Raw genomic sequence first — 23,191 nt, 5'->3', positions numbered from 1 at the left:
TTACCGAAGGGTGCTGTAGGAATGTACCACCACCCCATGGGGTCTTAATAAACTTGTCTTTTACATTTTCTAGTTTCCGTGCCAACAGTTCTTATGGTGTAGCGGGTATTCTGCGGAGTATGTAGGCCTGGAGAACCCAATACCACATCTGAGTCTTCTCCTTCTGATACTCTCTGGCTCCTCCTTCCATCAAGTTGAGATGTCTGGGATAAGTCTCTGAGTCCTGGCCCTTCTGATCCTCTCTAGCTCCTCCTTCCCTCGAGTTGAGATGTCTGGGAGAAGTCTCTGAGTCCTTCTGATCCTCTGCTGGCTCCTCCTTCCCTCGAGTTGAGATGTCTTGGATAAGCCTCTGAGTCCTTCTGATCCTCTCTGGCTCCTCCTTCCATCGAGTTGAGATGTCTGGGATAAGTCTCTGAGTCCTCACCCTTCTGATCCTCTCCGGCTCCTTCTTCCCTCGAGTTGAGATGTCTGGGATAAGTCTCTGAGTCTTCCCCCTTCTGATCCTCTCTGGCTCCTCCTTCCCTCGAGTTGAGATGTCTGGGATAAGCCTCTGAGTCCTTCTGATCCTCTCTGGCTACTTCTTCCCTCGAGTTGAGATGTCTGGGATAAGTCTCTGAGTCTTCCCCCTTCTGATCCTCTCTGGCTCCTCCTTCCCTCGAGTTGTGATGTCTGGGATAAGTCTCTGAGTCCTTCTGATCCTCTCTGGCTCCTCTTTCTCTCGAGTTGAGATGTCTGGGATACGTCTCTGGGACCTCCCCCTTCTGATCCTCTCTGGCTCCTCCTTCCCTCGAGTTGAGATGTCGGGGATTAGTCTCTGAGTCCTCGGCATTCTGATCCTCTCTGGCTCCTCCTTTCCTCGAGTTGAGATGTCTGGGATAAGTCTCTGAGTCCTCCCCCTTCTGATCATCTGCTGGTTCCTCCTTCCCTCTAGTTGAAATGTCTGGGATAAGTATCTGAGTCCTTCTGATCCTCTCTGGCTCCTCCTTCCCTCTAGTTGAGATGTCTGGCATAAGTGTCTGAGTCCTTCTGATCCTCTCTGGCTCCTCCTTCCCTCGAGTTAAGATGTCTGGGATAAGTCTCTGAGTCCTTCTGATCCTCTCTGGCTCCTCTTTCTCTCGAGTTGAGATGTCTAGGATAAGTCTCTGAGACCTTCCCCTTCTAATCCTCTCTGGCTCCTCCTTCCCTTGAGTTGAGATGTCTGGGATAACTCTGAGTCCTCGACCTTCTGATCCTCTCGGGCTCCCTCTTCCCTCGAGTTGAGATGTCTGGGATAAGTCTCTGAGTCCTCGACCTTCTGATCCTCTCTGGCTCCTCCTTCCCTCGAGTTGAGATGTCTGGGATAAGTCTCTGAGTCCTTCTGATCGTCTCTGGCTCCTCCTTCCCTCGAGTTGAGATGTCTGGGATGCGTCTCTGAGACCTTCCCCTTCTGATCCTCTCTGGCTCCTCCTTCCCATGAGTTGAGATGTCTGGGATAAGTCTCTGAGTCCTTGACCTTCTGATCCTCTCAGGCTCCTCCTTCCCTCAAGTTGAGATGTCTGGGATAAGTCTCTGAGTCCTTCTGATCCTCTCTGGCTCCTCCTTCCCTCGAGTTGAGATGTCTGGGAAAAGTCTCTGAGTCCTTCTGATCCTCTCTGGCTCCTCCTTCCCTCGAGTTGAGATGTCTTGGATAAGTCTCTGAGTACTCACCCTTCGGATCCTCTGCTGGCTCCTCCTTCCCTCGAGTTGAGATGTCTGGGATAAGTCTCTGAGTCCTTCTGATCCTCTCTGGCTCCTCCTTCCCTCGAGTTGAGATGTCTGGGAATAGTCTCTGAGTCCTTCTGATCCTCCCTGGCTCCTACATACCTCGAGTTGAGATGTCTGGGATATGTTTTTGAGTTCTCACCCTTCGGATCCTCTGCTGGCTGCTCCTTCCCTCGACTTGAGATGTCTGGGATAAGTCTCTGAGTACTCACCCTTCGGACCTCTGCTGGCTCCTCCTTCCCTCGAATTGAGTTTTCTGGGATTAGTCTCAGAGTCCTCACCCTTCTGATCCTCTGCTGGCTCCTCCTTCCCTCGAGTTGAGATGGCTGTGATAAGTCTCTGAGTTATCCTCCTTCTGATCCTCTGTGGCTCCTCCTTCCCTCGAGTTGTGATCTGGAATAAGTCTCTGAGTCCTCGACCTTCTGATCCTCTCTGGCTCCTCATTTCCTCGAGTTGAGATGTCTGGGATAAGTCTCTGAGTCCTCCCCCTCCTGATCATCTGCTGGCTCTTCCTTCCCTCGAGTTGAGATGTCTGGGATAAGTCTCTGAGTCCTCTCCTTCTGATCCTTTCTGACTCCTCCTTCCCTCTAGTTGAGATGTCTGGGATAAGTCTCTGAGTCCATCGGATCCTCTCTGGCTCCTCCTTCCCTCGAGTTGAGGTGTCTGGGATAAGTCTCTGAGTCCTTCTGATCCTCTCTGGCTCCTCCTTCCCTCGAGTTGAGATGTCTAGGATTTGCAAAGTCTCTGAGTCTTCTCCTTCTGATACTCTCTGGCTCCTCCTTCCCTCAAGTTGAGATGTCTGGGATAGGTCTCTGAGTCATCCTCCTTCTGATCCTCTCTGGCTCCTCCTTCCCTCGAGTTGAGATGTCTGGGATAAGTCTCTGAGTTCTTCTGATCCTCTCTGGCTCCTCCTTCCCTCGAATTGAGATTTCTGGGATAAATCTCTGAGTCCTTCTGATCCTCTGCTGGCTCCTCCTTCCCTTGAGTTGAGATGTCTGGGATAAGCATCTGAGTCCTTCTGATCCTCTCTGGCTCCTCCTTCCCTCGAGTTGAGATGTCTGGGATAAGCCTCTGAGTCCTTCTGATCCTCTCCGGCTCCTTCTTCCCTCGAGTTGAGATGTCTGGGATAAGTCTCTGAGTCTTCCCCCTTCTGATCCTCTCTGGCTCCTCCTTCCCTCGAGTTGAGATGTCTGGGATAAGTCTCTGAGTCCTTCTGATCCTCTCTGGCTCCTCTTTCTCTCGAGTTGAGATATCTAGGATAAGTCTCTGAGTCCTCCCCCTTCTGATCCTCTCTGGCTCCTCCTTCCCTTGAGTTGAGATGTCTGGGATAAGTCTCTGAGTCCTCGACCTTCTGATCCTCTCGGGCTCCTCCTTCCCTCGAGTTGAGATGTCTGGGATAAGTCTCTGAGTCCTCGACCTTCTGATCCTCTCTGGCTCCTCCTTCCCTCGAGTTGAGATGTCTGGGAAAAGTCTCTGAGTCCTTCTGATCCTCTCAGGCTCCTCCTTCCCTCGAGTTGAGATGTCTGGGATAAGTCTCTGAGTACTCACCCTTCGGATCCTCTGCTGGCTCCTCCTTCCCTCGAGTTGATATGTCTGGGAATGTTCCGCCATACTGACCAGTGGTGTTGTAACCCCTCCCATGAGTTGGCTGTGTTCCAAAAATGATCATATATGTTCTTAAAACTCTGTAACCATGTACTGCCTACCGTTTGTAAACTGTATAAAAGAAGGACTCGCACCGATGTTCGGTGTGATACTTCTTGCATTACCGAAGGGTGCTGTAGGAATGTACCACCACCCCATGGGGTCTTAATAAACTTGTCTTTTACATTTTCTAGTTTCCGTGCCAACAGTTCTTATGGTGTAGCGGGTATTCTGCGGAGTATGTAGGCCTGGAGAACCCAATACCACATCTGAGTCTTCTCCTTCTGATACTCTCTGGCTCCTCCTTCCATCAAGTTGAGATGTCTGGGATAAGTCTCTGAGTCCTGGCCCTTCTGATCCTCTCTAGCTCCTCCTTCCCTCGAGTTGAGATGTCTGGGAGAAGTCTCTGAGTCCTTCTGATCCTCTGCTGGCTCCTCCTTCCCTCGAGTTGAGATGTCTTGGATAAGCCTCTGAGTCCTTCTGATCCTCTCTGGCTCCTCCTTCCATCGAGTTGAGATGTCTGGGATAAGTCTCTGAGTCCTCACCCTTCTGATCCTCTCCGGCTCCTTCTTCCCTCGAGTTGAGATGTCTGGGATAAGTCTCTGAGTCTTCCCCCTTCTGATCCTCTCTGGCTCCTCCTTCCCTCGAGTTGAGATGTCTGGGATAAGCCTCTGAGTCCTTCTGATCCTCTCTGGCTACTTCTTCCCTCGAGTTGAGATGTCTGGGATAAGTCTCTGAGTCTTCCCCCTTCTGATCCTCTCTGGCTCCTCCTTCCCTCGAGTTGTGATGTCTGGGATAAGTCTCTGAGTCCTTCTGATCCTCTCTGGCTCCTCTTTCTCTCGAGTTGAGATGTCTGGGATACGTCTCTGGGACCTCCCCCTTCTGATCCTCTCTGGCTCCTCCTTCCCTCGAGTTGAGATGTCGGGGATTAGTCTCTGAGTCCTCGGCATTCTGATCCTCTCTGGCTCCTCCTTTCCTCGAGTTGAGATGTCTGGGATAAGTCTCTGAGTCCTCCCCCTTCTGATCATCTGCTGGTTCCTCCTTCCCTCTAGTTGAAATGTCTGGGATAAGTATCTGAGTCCTTCTGATCCTCTCTGGCTCCTCCTTCCCTCTAGTTGAGATGTCTGGCATAAGTGTCTGAGTCCTTCTGATCCTCTCTGGCTCCTCCTTCCCTCGAGTTAAGATGTCTGGGATAAGTCTCTGAGTCCTTCTGATCCTCTCTGGCTCCTCTTTCTCTCGAGTTGAGATGTCTAGGATAAGTCTCTGAGACCTTCCCCTTCTAATCCTCTCTGGCTCCTCCTTCCCTTGAGTTGAGATGTCTGGGATAACTCTGAGTCCTCGACCTTCTGATCCTCTCGGGCTCCCTCTTCCCTCGAGTTGAGATGTCTGGGATAAGTCTCTGAGTCCTCGACCTTCTGATCCTCTCTGGCTCCTCCTTCCCTCGAGTTGAGATGTCTGGGATAAGTCTCTGAGTCCTTCTGATCGTCTCTGGCTCCTCCTTCCCTCGAGTTGAGATGTCTGGGATGCGTCTCTGAGACCTTCCCCTTCTGATCCTCTCTGGCTCCTCCTTCCCATGAGTTGAGATGTCTGGGATAAGTCTCTGAGTCCTTGACCTTCTGATCCTCTCAGGCTCCTCCTTCCCTCAAGTTGAGATGTCTGGGATAAGTCTCTGAGTCCTTCTGATCCTCTCTGGCTCCTCCTTCCCTCGAGTTGAGATGTCTGGGAAAAGTCTCTGAGTCCTTCTGATCCTCTCTGGCTCCTCCTTCCCTCGAGTTGAGATGTCTTGGATAAGTCTCTGAGTACTCACCCTTCGGATCCTCTGCTGGCTCCTCCTTCCCTCGAGTTGAGATGTCTGGGATAAGTCTCTGAGTCCTTCTGATCCTCTCTGGCTCCTCCTTCCCTCGAGTTGAGATGTCTGGGAATAGTCTCTGAGTCCTTCTGATCCTCCCTGGCTCCTACATACCTCGAGTTGAGATGTCTGGGATATGTTTTTGAGTTCTCACCCTTCGGATCCTCTGCTGGCTGCTCCTTCCCTCGACTTGAGATGTCTGGGATAAGTCTCTGAGTACTCACCCTTCGGACCTCTGCTGGCTCCTCCTTCCCTCGAATTGAGTTTTCTGGGATTAGTCTCAGAGTCCTCACCCTTCTGATCCTCTGCTGGCTCCTCCTTCCCTCGAGTTGAGATGGCTGTGATAAGTCTCTGAGTTATCCTCCTTCTGATCCTCTGTGGCTCCTCCTTCCCTCGAGTTGTGATCTGGAATAAGTCTCTGAGTCCTCGACCTTCTGATCCTCTCTGGCTCCTCATTTCCTCGAGTTGAGATGTCTGGGATAAGTCTCTGAGTCCTCCCCCTCCTGATCATCTGCTGGCTCTTCCTTCCCTCGAGTTGAGATGTCTGGGATAAGTCTCTGAGTCCTCTCCTTCTGATCCTTTCTGACTCCTCCTTCCCTCTAGTTGAGATGTCTGGGATAAGTCTCTGAGTCCATCGGATCCTCTCTGGCTCCTCCTTCCCTCGAGTTGAGGTGTCTGGGATAAGTCTCTGAGTCCTTCTGATCCTCTCTGGCTCCTCCTTCCCTCGAGTTGAGATGTCTAGGATTTGCAAAGTCTCTGAGTCTTCTCCTTCTGATACTCTCTGGCTCCTCCTTCCCTCAAGTTGAGATGTCTGGGATAGGTCTCTGAGTCATCCTCCTTCTGATCCTCTCTGGCTCCTCCTTCCCTCGAGTTGAGATGTCTGGGATAAGTCTCTGAGTTCTTCTGATCCTCTCTGGCTCCTCCTTCCCTCGAATTGAGATTTCTGGGATAAATCTCTGAGTCCTTCTGATCCTCTGCTGGCTCCTCCTTCCCTTGAGTTGAGATGTCTGGGATAAGCATCTGAGTCCTTCTGATCCTCTCTGGCTCCTCCTTCCCTCGAGTTGAGATGTCTGGGATAAGCCTCTGAGTCCTTCTGATCCTCTCCGGCTCCTTCTTCCCTCGAGTTGAGATGTCTGGGATAAGTCTCTGAGTCTTCCCCCTTCTGATCCTCTCTGGCTCCTCCTTCCCTCGAGTTGAGATGTCTGGGATAAGTCTCTGAGTCCTTCTGATCCTCTCTGGCTCCTCTTTCTCTCGAGTTGAGATATCTAGGATAAGTCTCTGAGTCCTCCCCCTTCTGATCCTCTCTGGCTCCTCCTTCCCTTGAGTTGAGATGTCTGGGATAAGTCTCTGAGTCCTCGACCTTCTGATCCTCTCGGGCTCCTCCTTCCCTCGAGTTGAGATGTCTGGGATAAGTCTCTGAGTCCTCGACCTTCTGATCCTCTCTGGCTCCTCCTTCCCTCGAGTTGAGATGTCTGGGATAAGTCCCCGAGTCTTTGTGATCCTCTCTGGCTCCTCCTTCCCTCGAGTTGAGATGTCTGGGATGCATCTCTGAGACCTTACCCTTCTGATCCTCTCTGGCTCCTCCTTCCCTTGAGTTGGGATGTCTGGGATAAGTCTCTGAGTCCTCGACCTTCTGATCCTCTCGGGCTCCTCCTTCCCTCAAGTTGAGATGTCTGGGATAAGTCTCTGAGTCCTTCTGATCCTCTCTGGCTCCTCCTTCCCTCAAGTTGAGATGTCTGGGAAAAGTCTCTGAGTCCTTCTGATCCTCTCTGGCTCCTCCTTCCCTCGAGTTGAGATGTCTTGGATAAGTCTCTGAGTACTCACCCTTCGGATCCTCTGCTGGCTCCTCCTTCCCTCGAGTTGAGATATCTGGGATAAGTCTCTGAGTCCTTCTGATCCTATCTGGCTCCTCCTTCCCTCGAGTTGAGATGTCTGGGAATAGTCTCTGAGTCCTTCTGATCCTCCCTGGCTCCTCCTTCCCTCGAGTTGAGATGTCTGGGATAAGTCTCTGAGTACTCACCCTTCGGATCCTCTGCTGGCTCCTCCTTCCCTCGAGTTGAGATGTCTGGGATAAGTCTCTGAGTACTCACCCTTCGGACCTCTGCTGGCTCCTCCTTCCCTCGAATTGAGTTTTCTGGGATAAGTCTCAGAGTCCTCACCCTTCTGATCCTCTGCTGGCTCCTCCTTCCCTCGAGTTGAAATGGCTGTGATAAGTCTCTGAGTTATCCTCCTTCTGATCCTCTCTGGCTCCTCCTTCCCTCGAGTTGTGATCTGGAATAAGTCTCTGAGTCCTCGACCTTCTGATCGTCTCTGGCTCCTCATTTCCTCGAGTTGAGATGTCTGGGATAAGTCTCTGAGTCCTTCCCCTTCTGATCATCTGCTGGCTCTTCCTTCCCTCGAGTTGAGATGTCTGGGATAAGTCTCTGAGTCCTCTCCTTCTGATCCTCTCTGACTCCTCCTTCCCTCTAGTTGAGATGTCTGGGATAAGTCTCTGAGTCCATCGGATCCTCTCTGGCTCCTCCTTCCCTCGAGTTGAGATGTCTAGTATAAGCCTCCGACTCCTCCCCCTTCTGATCATCTGCTGGCTCCTCCTTCCCTCGAGTTGAGATGTCTGGGAAAAGTCTTTGAGTCTTCTCCTTCTGATACTCTCTGGCTCCTCCTTCCCTCGAGTTGAGATGTCTGGGATAAGTCTCTGAGTTCTTCTGATCCACTCTGGCTCCTCCTTTCCTCGAGTTGAGATGTTTGGGATAAGTCTCTGAGTCCTTTTGATCCTCTCTGGCTCCTCCTTCTCTCGAGTTGAGCTGTCTGGGATAAGTCTCTGAGTCCTCGACCTTCGGGTCCTCTCTGGCTCCTCCTTCCCTCGAGTTGAGATGTCTGGGATAAGTCTCTGAGTCCTTCTGATCCTCTCTGGCTCCTCCTTCTCTCGAGTTGAGATGTCTGGGATAAGTCTCTGAGTCCTCGCCCTTCTGATCCTCTCTGGCTCCTCCTTCCCTCAAGTTGAGATTTCTGGGATAAGTCTCTGAGTCTTTCTGATCCTCTCTGGCTCCTCCTTCCCTCTAGTTGAGATGTCCGGGATAAGTCTCTGAGTCCTTCTGATCCTCTCTGGCTCCTCCTTCCCTCGAGTTGAGATGTCTGGGATAAGTCTCTGAGTCCTTCTGATCCTCTCTGGCTCCTCCTTCCCTCGAGTTAAGATGTCTGGGATAAGTCTCTGAGCCCTCCCCCTTCTGATCCTCTCTGGCTCCTCCTTCCCTCGAGTTGAGATGTCTGGGATAAGTCTCTGAGCCCTCCCCCTTCTGATCCTCTCTGGCTCCTCCTTCCCTCGAGTTGAGATGTCTGGGATAAGTCTCTGAGTCCTTCTGATCCTCTCTGGCTCCTCTTTCTCTCGAGTTGAGATGTCTGGGATAAGTCTCTGAGACCTTCCCCTTCTGATCCTCTCTGGCTCCTCCTTCCCTTGAGTTGAGATGTCTGGGATAAGTCTCTGAGTCCTCGACCTTCTGATACTCTCGGGATCCTCCTTCCCTCGAGTTGAGATGTCTGGGATAAGTCTCTGAGTCCTCGACCTTCTGATCCTCTCTGGCTCCTCCTTCCCTCAAGTTGAGATTTCTGGGATAAGTCTCTGAGTCTTTCTGATCCTCTCTGGCTCCTCCTTCCCTCAAGTTGAGATTTCTGGGATAAGTCTCTGAGTCTTTCTGATCCTCTCTGGCTCCTCCTTCCCTCAAGTTGAGATTTCTGGGATAAGTCTCTGAGTCCTTCTGATCCTCTGCTGGCTCCTCCTTCCCTTGAGTTGAGATGTCTGGGATAAGCATCTGAGTCCTTCTGATCCTCTCTGGCTCCTCCTTCCCTCGAGTTGAGATGTCTGGGATAAGCCTCTGAGTCCTTCTGATCCTCTCCGGCTCCTTCTTCCCTCGAGTTGAGATGTATGGGATAAGTCTCTGATTCTTCCACCTTCTGATCCTCTCTGGCTCCTCCTTCCCTCGAGTTGAGATGTCTGGGATAAGTCTCTGAGTCCTTCTGATCCTCTCTGGCTCCTCCTTCCCTCGAGTTGAGATGTCTGGGATAAGTCTCTGAGCCCTCCCCCTTCTGATCCTCTCTGGCTCCTCCTTCCCTCGAGTTGAGATGTCTGGGATAAGTCTCTGAGTCCTTCTGATCCTCTCTGGCTCCTCTTTCTCTCGAGTTGAGATGTCTGGGATAAGTCTCTGAGACCTTTCCCTTCTGATCCTCTCTGGCTCCTCCTTCCCTTGAGTTGAGATGTCTGGGATAAGTCTCTGAGTCCTCAACCTTCTGATCCTCTCGGGATCCTCCTTCCCTCGAGTTGAGATGTCTGGGATAAGTCTCTGAGTCCTCGACCTTCTGATCCTCTCTGGCTCCTCCTTCCCTCGAGTTGAGATTTCTGGGATAAGTCTCTGAGTCCTTTTGATCCTCTCTGGCTCCTCCTTCCCTCTAGTTGAGATGTCTGGGATAAGTCTCTGAGTCCTTTTGATCCTCTCTGGCTCCTCCTTCCCTTGAGTTGAGATGTCTGGGATAAGTCTCTGAGTCCTCAACCTTCTGATCCTCTCGGGATCCTCCTTCCCTCGAGCTGAGATGTCTGGGATAAGTCTCTGAGTCATCCTCCTTCTGATACTCTCTGGCTCCTCCTACCCTCGAGTTGAGATGTCTGGGATAAGTCTCTGAGTCTTTCTGATCCTCTCTGGCTCCTCCTTCCCTCTAGTTGAGATGTCTGGGATAAGTCTCTGAGTCCTTCTGATCCTCTCTGGCTCCTCCTTCCCTTGAGTTGAGATGTCTGGGATGCGCCTCTGAGTCCTCGCCCTTCTGATCCTCTGCTGGCTCCTCCTTCCCTCGAGTTGAGATGTCTGGGATAAGTCTCTGAATCCTTCTGATCCTCTCTGGTTCCTCCTTCCCTTGAGTTGAGATGTCTGGGATAAGTCTCGGAGTCCCTCTGATCCTCTGCTGGCTCCTCCTTCCCTCGAGTTGAGATGTCTGGGATAAGTCTCTGAGTCCTTCTGATCCTCTCTGTCTCCTCCTTTCCCTCGAGTTGAGATGTCTGGGATGCGTCTCTGACTCCTTGCCCTTCTGATCCTCTGCTGGCTCCTCCTTCCCTCGAGTTGAGATGTCTTTAATAAGTCTCTGAGTCCTTCTGATCCTCTCTGGCTCCTCCTTCCCTCAAGTTGAGATGTCTGGGATAAGTGTCTGAGTCCTTCTGATCCTCTCTGGTTCCTCCTTCCCTCAAGTTCAGGAAACATGGAAAATGTCTGCAAGAATGGTCTCTGCTCTAGGGGTGTAGCTTCCCGGGGGCTTCAAGTCTATGGGAATACCAGGCTAACCAGTGGTATCCCTTGCTGTCCCTGACAGCCGTCTGCCTGCCTTAACAACGGGCAGCCTATCCTCTTGTGCGCATGCTTCTTCCCTTAAAAGGCGGCTTCCTCTTGAAGATCACCTCGGGGTTCAGCCCCCTTGTGACTTTTCTTGCCTGGAGGAGATGCGTCTCTTTAACAGGCCCTTGGACGGCCGTCCTGGGAGTTGTTTACACTTCTCCTCCAGAAGCCAGAAGGCTGTCTTGATGACAGACCTCTGTGCAGCACTGGAAACCATGGAAACAAAGTGGCAAATTCTAAAGTTGGTCAGAACGTGCCAACCTGAGGTGTAGCGTCTGTTGCAGCGGGACTCCGGAAATTATTTCTAACACCATATCACCTCTCCTTGAAGTATCAAAATCATATAATCTTTTCATTTAGTGGGCCCATAACACTGCAACTTACACACCATGCTCTTTCAACCTACTTCATGGATCGGTGAAATTTCATGGCTGTATCATGGCGGGGTGTCTAAAACTAAATTGAATATTTACACTATTTACACCTGCAGTTTAAAGAGTTTTACCATGGTTTAACGACAAACACATTTATTTATTTATTTAGACACGCCACCCTAATGGTCGATGGATCTACTAGTAAAAAATTAGCCGTAGGAAAACTCAAGACCAGCTTAATTCTCAATTTATCTAATTGTTATTAAAAGTAAATTCTGCATGTCTAACATTTAATTCTTTATTTAATTCTTTATTCAGAATCAGTTTCAGAAAGTAAAAGTTTATTCAGATTTAACTTTCATTTATTTCAGAAATATAGACATTATTTATTTAATTCAGAATGCACGGATTAGCAAAAGACAGATAATACCCAAAGTAAATTTTCTCCTAAATTCCCTAACTAAAGTCCCTAGCTAAAGTGCTTTTTCTGAAAAAAGTAGACAAATAAGCATTGGTATCTTACACCTCCAGTCAATCAGCAATCCGACAGCATCTCACGAAGAAATCGGACGGAAGTTTTTTAACAAGTAAAACCAGCACTTTTTTATACCTTTTTCCCTGACTTTTTATAACTAGAAAAGTAACTTTTAGCATAAACTCGTGTTCTGATTGGACAAATTCGGGGTGGATGAGCATCACCTCATCGTTACATAGTTTTTTCCCGTCAGCAAAATATTGAAGGGGCTATTGTTTTAATAAATGTCCGGCCTGGTCACGTTGTTGACTTGCAACGTTAAGGCATATTCCCACATTCAGAACCATTGCACTCATCTTTTGGCAGCCATCTAGACTTCCTGGCCACACTGTCCTTGAACTGCTTTCATTCCAGCACAGGCAGCTCGCTTTCAGACTCTGGCTGCTGGGCACACATGCTCAGTTCATTTGCCATTCGCAGTTTCTAAGAAGAGCCATTTTCTTGGTAGGACTCACAGGCCACAATGGGAACTATTATAGAAACAAACACAGATTTAAAGTTAATTATGAATCAAATAGCCTTTATGTTTTCTCCCCCCCCTTTCTAGGTTTCCCTGTTAGTTGTTACCGAGCAGAATAAGCAACAGTTAAGCATGATATACTCACCAATCCTCTCCTTTCAGCCATAAAAACATAAACAGAAAGCACATTTATGCTGCATTCCATTATTTCAAAGCTGCTGATTAGTTATAGACACGACAAAATCACATAATTAGTTAGTTATGATAGCAACATAAGCAAGATTAATATCCCACGTGTGTTCATGTGTGTGCATCTTTATTCTACTTCAATAATTACATGCATCATTCAGTTAGTTCATATTACTATTATTTAAGTGTGACTTCACGAGGGGTACACACAATTTTTTTTTGCCACCTCGCTCTATCACGTCCCCCAACTGCACAGCGTAGTATCCAACCAGAGGTGTGAGAGATTAATCAATTCTCAAAGATTCCATTAATTGAATCTTCATAAATGACACTTCATGAATAATAAAGTTTGTTCCATTCACGTATTGACAGCAAGAAAACTTTAATGAGGCAAATTAGCAATCCTAAAGCATTTAGGACCACTAACTAATCACTCTTCATCAGGGAAATTCATGCTGTCAGGGAGGCATGGAAATAGCTCCGACCGCAAGATCGAATAAAGTGGCTATGCCCACTAGTGACATTATATGAAAAATGTCAAAAAATATTTATTTATTTATTTATTTTCTTATATAGCGCAGGACTCGACCCCCGGAGGGGTATCTCCGCGCTTGCGCTTTTTCCAGGGAAACCTTATAATGACCATGAGCTGTGAAGGAGTAAATGTTGCAGTATCTTAGGAAGCCGAAAAAAGATATGTTTTTAAAGTCTTCCTGAAGGACAGAAGGTTGGAAATTTGTTTCAGAGTGGGGGGAAGTGAATTCCATAAAATAGGTCCTTTATAGGAAAGAGCTCGGCCTCCCTGCCTAGCTTTTCTGATCCTTGGAACCTGGATTAGTTGCTGACTGCTAGAGCGCAGAGTGCGCCCGGGACTGTAGGGGTTGAATTTTTCTTTCAAGTACTTAGGTCCTGTGCCAAACAGGCATCTTTGTATTGTGCAGCAGATTTTATATTTTACGCGTTGCCTAACCGGCAGCCAATGAAGTTTGTCCAGGAGGGGACGTGATGCAGTCCTTGGCTGAGCATTGAGAACAAGTCTCGCTGCAGTATTCTGGACTACTTGCAATCTTTGTAGTTGTTCCTCATTGGCCGAGATGAACAGCCCGTTACAGAATTCCAGTCTACGAAGGACACAGAGATGAGGATCATGCTCAAACTTTTTATCGTTTATTACTTCCAGCAATATTAAACTTTCAAACTACTTTTGCCAAGCAACACTGGGAAAGAACTACAAAACAAAGTTTAACCAGTCAGCACCAAGGTTATGTCTATATAAGCAACAGTCTCCCATTCCACGTCCTCTTACTTAAGTGCGGCCAAAGCTTTCCAGTAAGTTTCTTTTTTCCCCTTTGGTTGAATCAGAACCTGGGGAAAAACGTGCATATCATTAGGCTGTCCGACACAAACCACAACCTCCATAATGTACAAAAATTGTTTGCAGTACTACATTAAAAAAATGCTTTATACTTGAAACACATACTTAACCACTTCCATGCTAATGACAAGGTCAACTCGTCATGGGTTTTACCTGCCCTGTGCTTATGACGAGTTGACCTTGTCATGAACAATGGGAATGAAGGATCTGCAGCACAGGAGGGGAAAACCCTTAGCAGCCAAGGTGCTAAACCTTACGGACATCAAGGCTCACCACGTCTACATAAACCACATTCTTTGAACCCAGACTGGGCAGAAAGTTTTCAGAAACCTGGGCAGGAATAATCTTCACCTCCGTGTCCTTTATCGAATTGAAATGTTCCATTACGAAAGCTAGGACAATTTTCATTCTATGTCATGACCGGAGGCGAGAATTATGCTCATTCAAAGCTTGTCCGCCACCAAACATGCCAAATCAATGACCGGTTTAAAATAAAACATTGAGTCTGAAGACTGATCTGCAGCATTGAGAATGTTCTCTGGTGGCGAACCCAGAATGAAGGCTTTGGAGGCCTCGGCCCCTCTTATGGAGTGAGCTCCGAATTGCGAGACATCACTGCCCTCTTTAAGCATGACCCAGTTGTTCAAACGGGCAATGGTCAAAGAAGAGATCACTTTGAAAGGTTTCTTAAATGCTGTCAGCAACTGCCATTCACACGGAGGGTGTAACTTCTCCCATAATACTCCCATATGCCTGTAGGCACCGTACCGGATTGGATATCACTCTGGATTGGATTTATTTCCCGGGGAAATGTGAAAGGTAACTCCCTCTGGGGTAAAAACCCGACCTGTAATGTCAAGCGCTCACACATCTGATACCCTGTGACAGAAAAACAAACAACGCAACATTGACGATTTTGTGGACAGTTCTTTACGTGAGAAAAATATTTTGCTGCCAAGACTTGAACAGTTAAAGCACCAAATTGACATCCAACAGGGATGAATATCGTGGCTAAGGGGGGCAACGCCGAGTGGTTTCCCCTCATCAGTTTGCACACCAGCGAGTGTTCCCCGACCTGTACCCCTTGAATTGATAGATGACCTACAGAAATGGCCGATGGGTACAAGTTAATCTTTCCATAGCCCAGACCTTGGCACACCAGAGAGGCAAAAAAAATCATAACAGGGACAATGTCGCAGCCCAAGGGATCTTCATTGAGTTGAAGACAGCAACAAATCCACTTTGACCAGGCGGACTTGTATCTCTTTGTCAAATAACAAGCCAGAGTTGGGGCAGAAACGTTACAAGGGTGTGAATATTTACTTGTTTACACAAAAGGGAATGACCAGCAGAGGAGTCACACGCCTCCCCCATAAGAAAAATGTCTACCTCAGCTTGACAACGATATGTAAAAGGCAGGGGCCATAATTCATGTATGTAGCTGCTCCTGAGGGGTTCATATCTACCTACTGGGAAGTGTTTCATAGAGACACTGAACTCTAAGGTCAAAATGGGCAACGAGATAACGTCATGCATTAGCTACAACCCAGAATGAGTTTCAGCAATAGTGAAGGGAAGTTGTTCAAGCTTTTCTATGTGTAGCTTGATGTTACTAGCATCTTTCAAAGCTATTTATTACTGTTTGCATGTCAAATTAAACGGTAAAAGCATTGCGCTACAATTCAGGAAATGCAAGGGACGCGCCCATTCTTACGTTTTTGCAGTGTCCAGCTAAATTACGTAACTGATCTAAGTTGATTCTGTCCATGATTCAAGATAGAAACCTCATTTTTTACAATATCAATTTCTGATGACACAATATTGTTTAAAGTATAAATACGAAATGACAGTCTATTAATATTGTTGTTGACAACAGCAAGCACTTTATCTAAATTGTCTTGAATGATTTGACATAAATGTACTGCGGCTTCCAGTTGCGACAATTTCCAAAGTTCATTATAAGCAGCATAAACAAATCATTTCGAACGTGGGGATTTTAGACCCAAAAAGACCTCAGATGTGCTTATATCTTTGGACAGGAGAGAAAGATGTCGTTTTCACTGCAGACAATGTGGAATGTTCTAACCATTGTTGAAATATTTTGCCTACAGAATAAGTAGTAACAGTGTTTGAATGTGAGGTTTGGGTGTAACAGGGATCAGGTCTATTTAATCTGAACCCAGACGTAGTATTCACGAAATGAGAATGACAAACATGCATGTCAGACAGCCTTAATGCTCACCCAGTCAGGCCTATCAAAGAAGAATTACATGTACTGTTTCTCATTATATTATTTAATTGGTCTTCAGTATACTTTGTATAAGACTGCCAATTATCAAAGAGGGCCACGGATAGTGGGAGTGTTCAATTCTTTAATCTTAGCCAACCCTAGATAAGTAGTCTGTTGCACTGTGTCATTAAGAAAGATTATTTGCATAGGTATCAGACATGCACGATGATTCTGCACCTTGGATCTGCCAGGACTTAGGGCCCCATACCGATTTGAAGTCAATATTGTCCTTCCAGTAATCATATCCTTTCAAGACTAGGTTATCAATAAAAAGAGATGCATATATTAACTTTGTCTGAGTAATTATATATTTCTTTAAAAGTGTGGGAACCAATTTAAAATAGTGTGATACCTACTAAGGCTCTGTGGTCCCAAGCACAGTCTGCGCCTACAGAGAATACCCTGCAACATTCCGCCAGCCCAGGCCATGGACGGCATTCTTTCAGCTTCATGTGAAAGGACCAGGATTTGCCACCTTTCCCTGTAATCCAACCCACTATGAGGGACATTTTTCCTTGTGGGATTTGGGGGTGATTGTTGCCCAGAGGATCCCGAAGGATATCTGGTGCGTGAGGTAAAAGGATTGGAAAATCCTAGGAAAGTTCCAGAAAAACAAAAAACCAAGCTTGATACTTCCAATATGGCATGATTGGGACTATAGTTGCTTGCTGCCTCGTATCAGTGTGGAGAGATGCATTATAATTACAAAGGGGTGAAAAACACGCACCCCTTCTCCTTCAACCAATCCTGGAGAAATCCAGCTTCCACCAAAAAAACCTATCCACCTCGTGGTCAAGGTGAGATGCAAAATGATCTGCTGTGAACGTACCCCGTGTCTTCTTTAGCGCCTTGAAGACCTGTGGGTCAATTCTACTTCAGCTAAGCAGGTGCCATGTATGAGAGTCTTCAAGACTCCATTTTAGTGCCTTCTGCTCATGCGCAACAATTTCCCTCCAAGCTTTAATTTGTCATATTGCATAGATGCAGTTGACGCATGCGCAGTAAAGATATCCCTGTTAAAGTGTTTTTTTTAGTCCTTAGTACATGTTATTAGTGTTACCAACACATAGGTAAGCTTTACTAACCTGCGTGTTCATGGGGTGCGTAATAGTTTTACACAAAATGTAATTAATAACATGTTAGTGAGTTAGACGAGGGGATTTCTTCCGAGCAAGTCTCTTCGTTACGAGTCCTTGCTCCATCACTATGACATCCAATAGTTTGTCCTGGCAGGACTTGCAGGGCCTGTCTATACCCTTCTTAGGATCCCTGTATGTACTTTATGAGGAATGTGGCAATTCTAGCATCTATTTCCGGCATAAGGGCTACCTTGCCAGTTAGAGAGGGGTGCGGACATGCCGTCCAGAGACGGGCCCACGCCTCCTTCTCCAGAGGTTTGCACAGTCGGCATGCTACTTATTTGCCCACTTTTACTGACAGGAATCAGTCCATCGAGTGCGGCGCATCAAGTCGTCGGGTCGAGCATGTCCAAGGAATCCTCTGCTGGGTGTCTAAGGGTGCAACGGGGGAGTAGGAGGAGGACACCAGGGAATGGGACAAAGTCAGTTTGAGCGGTGCGCCCAAGGCGCCATCCACACCATCTAGGTCTGTTGGGTCAGAGCGAACAAGGAAAGCCTTCTTCAACCTACTAAAGGCACTGAGGTCCATGCTGGGATCGACTTTTCATTTGGGGGGCCTGAGCAAAGGGTGGTTTGGTCCTTGTAGAGAACCTGAGGGCAGGGGTTCTTCATGGATTGGTCCAGAGGCCCTGAGTAAGAGTGTGCCAATTGCATCAATCGCCTTCCAAAAGGTCCCATGGAGACATCCACCGCAGCACAAAAGATTACGTTGTCACTGACATTTTCACCTTTGTTTATTTCAGTGAATTTCTAATTTTTTATTATTAAAAAAATACTTTTACCATATCCACTACTACTTATTTTGGGGGTTTTCCAGTGAATTTCTAGATTTAAAAAAAAATGAAAAATAACATCTTTTTTATGAAACATATTACAGTCCAGGAACCAAGAATAGTTAGTGCTCAGTTAATAAAAAATGAAACAGGATAAAAGGATGCGGGCTGCTACATGTCCCGTCCTCTTAATCTTCATCAGCTTTGCACCGGTACTCTCTCAATATCAGATATATTGATGCTTTCTTAACTTTGAGCTCTAGGTCTGCGAGAAGTCTGCAGGAGGCCTCCAGAGCAAGTAAAACAATCCCTCGCGTGCACCCCCAGGGGGTTCACCCTCCGGTGTCTGCTCTCGCAAACTCGCCACAAGGGTCTGTGTGGAAGGCCTCAGAGGAGCACGAGGCCTTGAGTTAACGCATTTTAACAGGGGCAGATTATGTGTAGTAGAGGTAGATGAAAGCCTGACCCTTGCCTTATAATTCCATTCAGGGTGAATGCATGTTTTTTATGACAACATGGCCTCTCTGCTAACACCTCTCTACGGGGTAAAGGCTGGGGGTGAAAGGCTATAGTGACTCACCCCTCTGCAAAGATCTTTTCTTTGAGTGAACACAGGGTGTGAATGGGTTTACAAACAGCCAGCTCTCTACTGATATCTGAACAGATTCAAGGGTCCGTGTACAAGGTTTAGAGAAAGGCCAGGCCCCGTGGTAGGATTGTTAACAGGGTACAGATTGCGTATGGTGGAGTTTGATGAAAGACTCACTCTTTCTTGTACAACTCCACACAGAGTGAATACTTCAGTTTAATGACAACATGGCCTCTCTGCTGAGATCTTTCTACGGGGTAGAGGCTGGTGGTAAAAGGCTTCAGTCAGGAACTCACCAGTCTATATAGACCTTTTCTCTGAGTGAAGAGGGTGTATGATTGATTGATAGAGAGCAGCCTCTCCTGTAACACCTCTCAATCAATCGATCAGGATTCATAAAGCGCGGTCAATCACCCGATAGAGATCCAAGCGGAGCTGAGAATGAAATGGGATGGAAACAGGGGGGAGGGGGGCATCTGAAAACAGAGGGGGGGAGAGAGCACCAGAAGGGGGGATAGGAAAACTGAGAGATTGAAAGAAAGACAGGAATCACTTGCGCTTTCATGGTGTGCTTTAAATACAATACAACAAGCACTGACAAAGCCAATGCGTCTGGCCTCGGCAGGCTGCGCGGATGTTAATTAGCTCTTCATGATAGACATAAGTCATTACTAATTAAAAAATGAAATTATTACCGATGTGATATTTTACTAATGATGGTTTTAAAAAACAAGCCTTTTATTTATGCTCTGGATTTTATTATTATTGTTATTGATGAAGGAGATGAGAATACATGTTTATCGAACTGAGCACTGAATCTAAATCAGCTGCAATGTTACTTTAACACTTAGAAACTTTATAAAGAAGATCGATAAGAAATCAACTTCTAAATGAGCTTCTACAAATAACACACACTTTAAATCAGCTTATTGTGTTTTTATCTAGGAACCTAAATCAATATTTCTATTTTATGCCCTTGTACGGTTATAATCAATAATATCCCTATAGTGGCATAGGAATCATATCCATATTTAGTTGTAGCCCATGCAGTCACATTAAGCAAGGCTACTTCCCCGGACTCCTAGAAAGCACAACAAGTTCTCTAAACAAACCAAACCTCCAGCAACCTGGGAAATCCCCATTTGCTTTTGTTTTGATTTTGTCCTAGAACTCCTGTGAAGCACTGTAAGAACGGCCAGTTGTTAGTGACATCTTTATTGACGTCTTATGTCCAACCTTACGACAAACCCGGCACCTTTCAGGTATAAATATACCAACCTTGCCTTAAACCACGGTGGTGGTTTTGGAGCCGAGCAGCTATCTACTTGCCCGAGAGCCTAGCTGATGCGAGAGCCCACGGACGCTGCCCCTCCCTTTTGACACACTGAGATAGACGCTGTCTTTTCTCCTGCCGAGAAATCCAGCTCCGGTGTTCTCAGCCGCCTTCGCGGGCTGCTGGTAAATCGAGTCCTGAAAGAGAGATACCAGACCTCCTGCATTCTATTACCCAGGTACGGGGCTGACTAAACCCTTAAAGAGAATTCTTGAGTCAGATTCTTGGCAAAACCAACTTAACTTAAACTGCTACTTACTTACTCCTTCCCACATATTAGGCTTAGGTCAGGTACACCGGGGTAGGCATATTTAGAAGCACCAGTTGAGTACGTTAGTCAATGTATATATGTATGTATATATTTTATCCATTTTAAAGTATCTTATGGCTAAGAAACCATATCAATGCTTTTACAGTATTATTTCATAATACTCCTTTTACTGTACGCACTTTACTTTACATTAAGTATTGCAATTATGGCAATTCATTTCTCTTGCATGAGAAAGAAGACTGCTCAATAAATTACACCTTTTATTGAAAACGCCCGTCTCTCGTTTCTCTGCACTCTGGTGAAACTAAGTGCGCACGATTGACTGATTGAAATAGATGTCTATTGTTCACACACTACTCTAGAGATACACTCTTATTCTGAGGGAGCAAAGTTGTCATGTTATATGGTTGTCAGAAGCTAATCCCTTCTTGTCTATCCAGGGAGGTTAAACTCCTCCTCGTTTATTCGAGAAAGTTTCTAGTGACCTCTGAGCTAGCTGGCAAACCTTAAGTCTAATATAGTCAGTATAGACCTAGTCGACCTCAGTCCTACGTCTACACTGCTGCATATATTATTCCAATGCGCAGAGCCTATTGGGAATATAGGAACTACACTACATGGCGCCCAACGTTTGGTAAGGCGATAAATCTAACGCAAGACGTTAGAGTAACTCAGTCGTGCTTTTTCACACAGATCCTTTTTCCAGTAAATACTCCAAAAGACGTCTGGAGTGGGTAAGAGGTTAAAATCCGCCGGAACTTAGTAGGAAGAGATTCCTATGTATAGTCTTTGGTTTAGTCAACGTTATTATTATTATTATTATTATTATTATTATATTTAATTTTATACAGCGCGCAGCTACCCGGAGGTTTCCCAGCAATAAACCAAAGAGAGAGAACGGGGTAGTACAAAGGACAAACTTTAACCAACAAAAGGGTCTATAAATTAAATAACCAGGTTTTGGGGTCTCTGCGTAACCTTAGATAGCAAGATTCGGTACGTAAGGAAAGAGGTAAAGTATTCCACAAGGAAGGAGCCAAATAAGCGAATGAGCGGCCACCCATTCTGGCTCTTCTGATACGAGGCACCTGATATCTGTGTTGGGTAGAAGAACGAAGAGTGCGGGGGGGACAATAGTGGTGAACCAGAGTGCTCAAATAGAGAAGGGCAGTACCTGACTTGATCCGGTGCATAATGCAGAGGGCTTTAAATTTAGAACAGCTTTCAATTCGAAGCCAGTGTAGACTGCGCAAGGAGGCCGAGGTGGGAGAGGTACTCGGGAGATTGCAGAGTAATCGAGCAGCCATGTTTTGAACCATCTGGAGTTTACGAGTCACCTCCTTACATGCACCCAAGAGAAGAACATTCTCATAGTCCAACCGAGAAGTAATTAACGCTTGGACTACGGTTCTCTGGGTGGGGAAGCATCCATATGATCTTTCTCAGCCACTTGAGGATGGTAATACAGGTGGCCGAGACCTTGATCACATGTTCCCTCATCGACAGCTGATCGTCAAATATGATGCCTAGGTTGTGAGCTGTTTTGGAGGGAACAGGTAGGGGACCCATTTGCTGTGGCCAGGGTTGGGGGCCCCAGAGTGTGGTGTTGTGGCCAAACAGTAGAAGCTCTGTCTTATCCTCATTTAGTTTTAATTTGTTGTTATGCATCCAACTAGCTATATTATTGAGACCAGAGAGGAGAGATGATGTGGTGGAGTGTTGGCCTGTGGAAAGAGAGTAGATGATCTGAGTATCATCAGCATAAGAATAAATAATAAGTCCGGCTTGTTCCGCAATGGTAGCAAGGGGTCTAACATATAAGTTGAAAAATAATGGACTCAAAATAGAGCCCTGCGGAACACCATGAGTGGAATGATGAATTTTTGAAGCTGAGGAGGGGGAAAAAACTTGGAATGTGCTATCTGAAAGATAGCTGGCCAGCCAATCGACAGCTGAGCTGCTGATGCCGATGGACTTAATGGCAGTAAGAAGGATGGAGTGGGAAACAGTGTCGAAAGCGGCACTCAAATCCAATAGGATGAGTGTCACAGTTTCCCCTCTGTCTACTTGGCATCGAATGGCCTCAGATACCCCAAGAAGAGTGGACTCTGTTGAGAAGCCAGCCCTAAAACCAGACTGAGACTGACGGAGAAAGTTGCCAGATTCAATATAAGTGGTAAGCTGTTTGTTAACATGCTTTTCCAGGATTTTGGAACAGACCGGAAGGAGTGAGATGGGGCGGAAGTTGGCTGGATTATAGGGATCAGCGTTGGCCTTCTTCAGTAGGGGCACAATCATTGCATGCTTCCACGTACTCTGGACCTTGGCTTCTTTGAGTGAGGCATTGAGGAGTTCCAAAATCAAGATGAGTGCATGCGAATCAAGAGATAAGAGGATTTGAGGAGGCATGGGGTCCAAGGGGGAACCAGATTTAATACAACCCAAAATATTCTGCAAAGAAGTGATAGTGAGGGGGTCCCAAGCAGTCAGCTGAGACGGGGAGAGCAAATCCCTTAGCGTGTTTGTTTCTAATTCATGCAAGGGTAAGGGCTTGACCTGCTCAGGAGGGGAAGTAGTGTGAGTATGAGTTCCAAAATTAGTATAGATGGTCTAAATTTTTGCAGTGAAAGATTCTGCCAGGGAGTTACATTGCATTTCGTTCAGACATGGAGCCTTGGGCAGGCAGGACGCGCCCGAGAGTTCCCGCACTGCTTTGAATAAGGCTTTAGGTCGATTTTGAGCATTAAGATTGGTTTGGTTTACATGTTCTGCCCTGGCCGTATTACAAAGAGAATGGTATTTAGTAAGAGCATCTTTGTACGAACGTTTCTCCCCCGGGTCGTAATCCACGCGCCATTTCCGTTCCAACTTTTTACATATAGATTTCTCCTTTTTTAATTGCTCAGTGAACCATGGGGCGGGGGAATGACGCAGGTTTTGTTCATATTTGCGTAAGGGGACACAAGCATTGACGTTGAAGGATACAGTGTTCCAAAATATTGTGAACCTAATCTTTGTTTCCTTGAAACTTGATCTGCAACAAAAACCTTTCTGCCAGTAAAATGGGAGAAAGTAAAGACGAAAGGGAGGCATCTAGAATAGCAGCTCGACTCCTAGAGGAGGACACGAGTCTCCTACAGAATGACCCGAATGCTATACTCATTCCGGTCAACATAAGAAAAACTATAACTCTTAAACTTATTGAAAACGGACTGACATCACGAGGTGGTACAGTCATATTCGTGGTAGAGGCCCATG

At 46.7% G+C, this 23,191-nt stretch overlaps 1 protein-coding gene across 1 annotated transcript in view; it reads left to right on the top strand.

Moving 5' to 3' along the window:
• The window catches only part of LOC147693218 (NACHT, LRR and PYD domains-containing protein 3-like), a 1,290,712-nt gene that overhangs the window by 946,685 nt on the left and 320,836 nt on the right, over window positions 1–23,191 (top strand). The window lies entirely within an intron of this gene.

This window comes from Lissotriton vulgaris, chromosome 8 (assembly GCF_964263255.1).
Source record: "Lissotriton vulgaris chromosome 8, aLisVul1.2, whole genome shotgun sequence".
NCBI classification, from domain to species: Eukaryota; Metazoa; Chordata; class Amphibia; order Caudata; family Salamandridae; genus Lissotriton; species Lissotriton vulgaris.
This window is presented reverse-complemented; position numbering and strand designations above follow the sequence as displayed.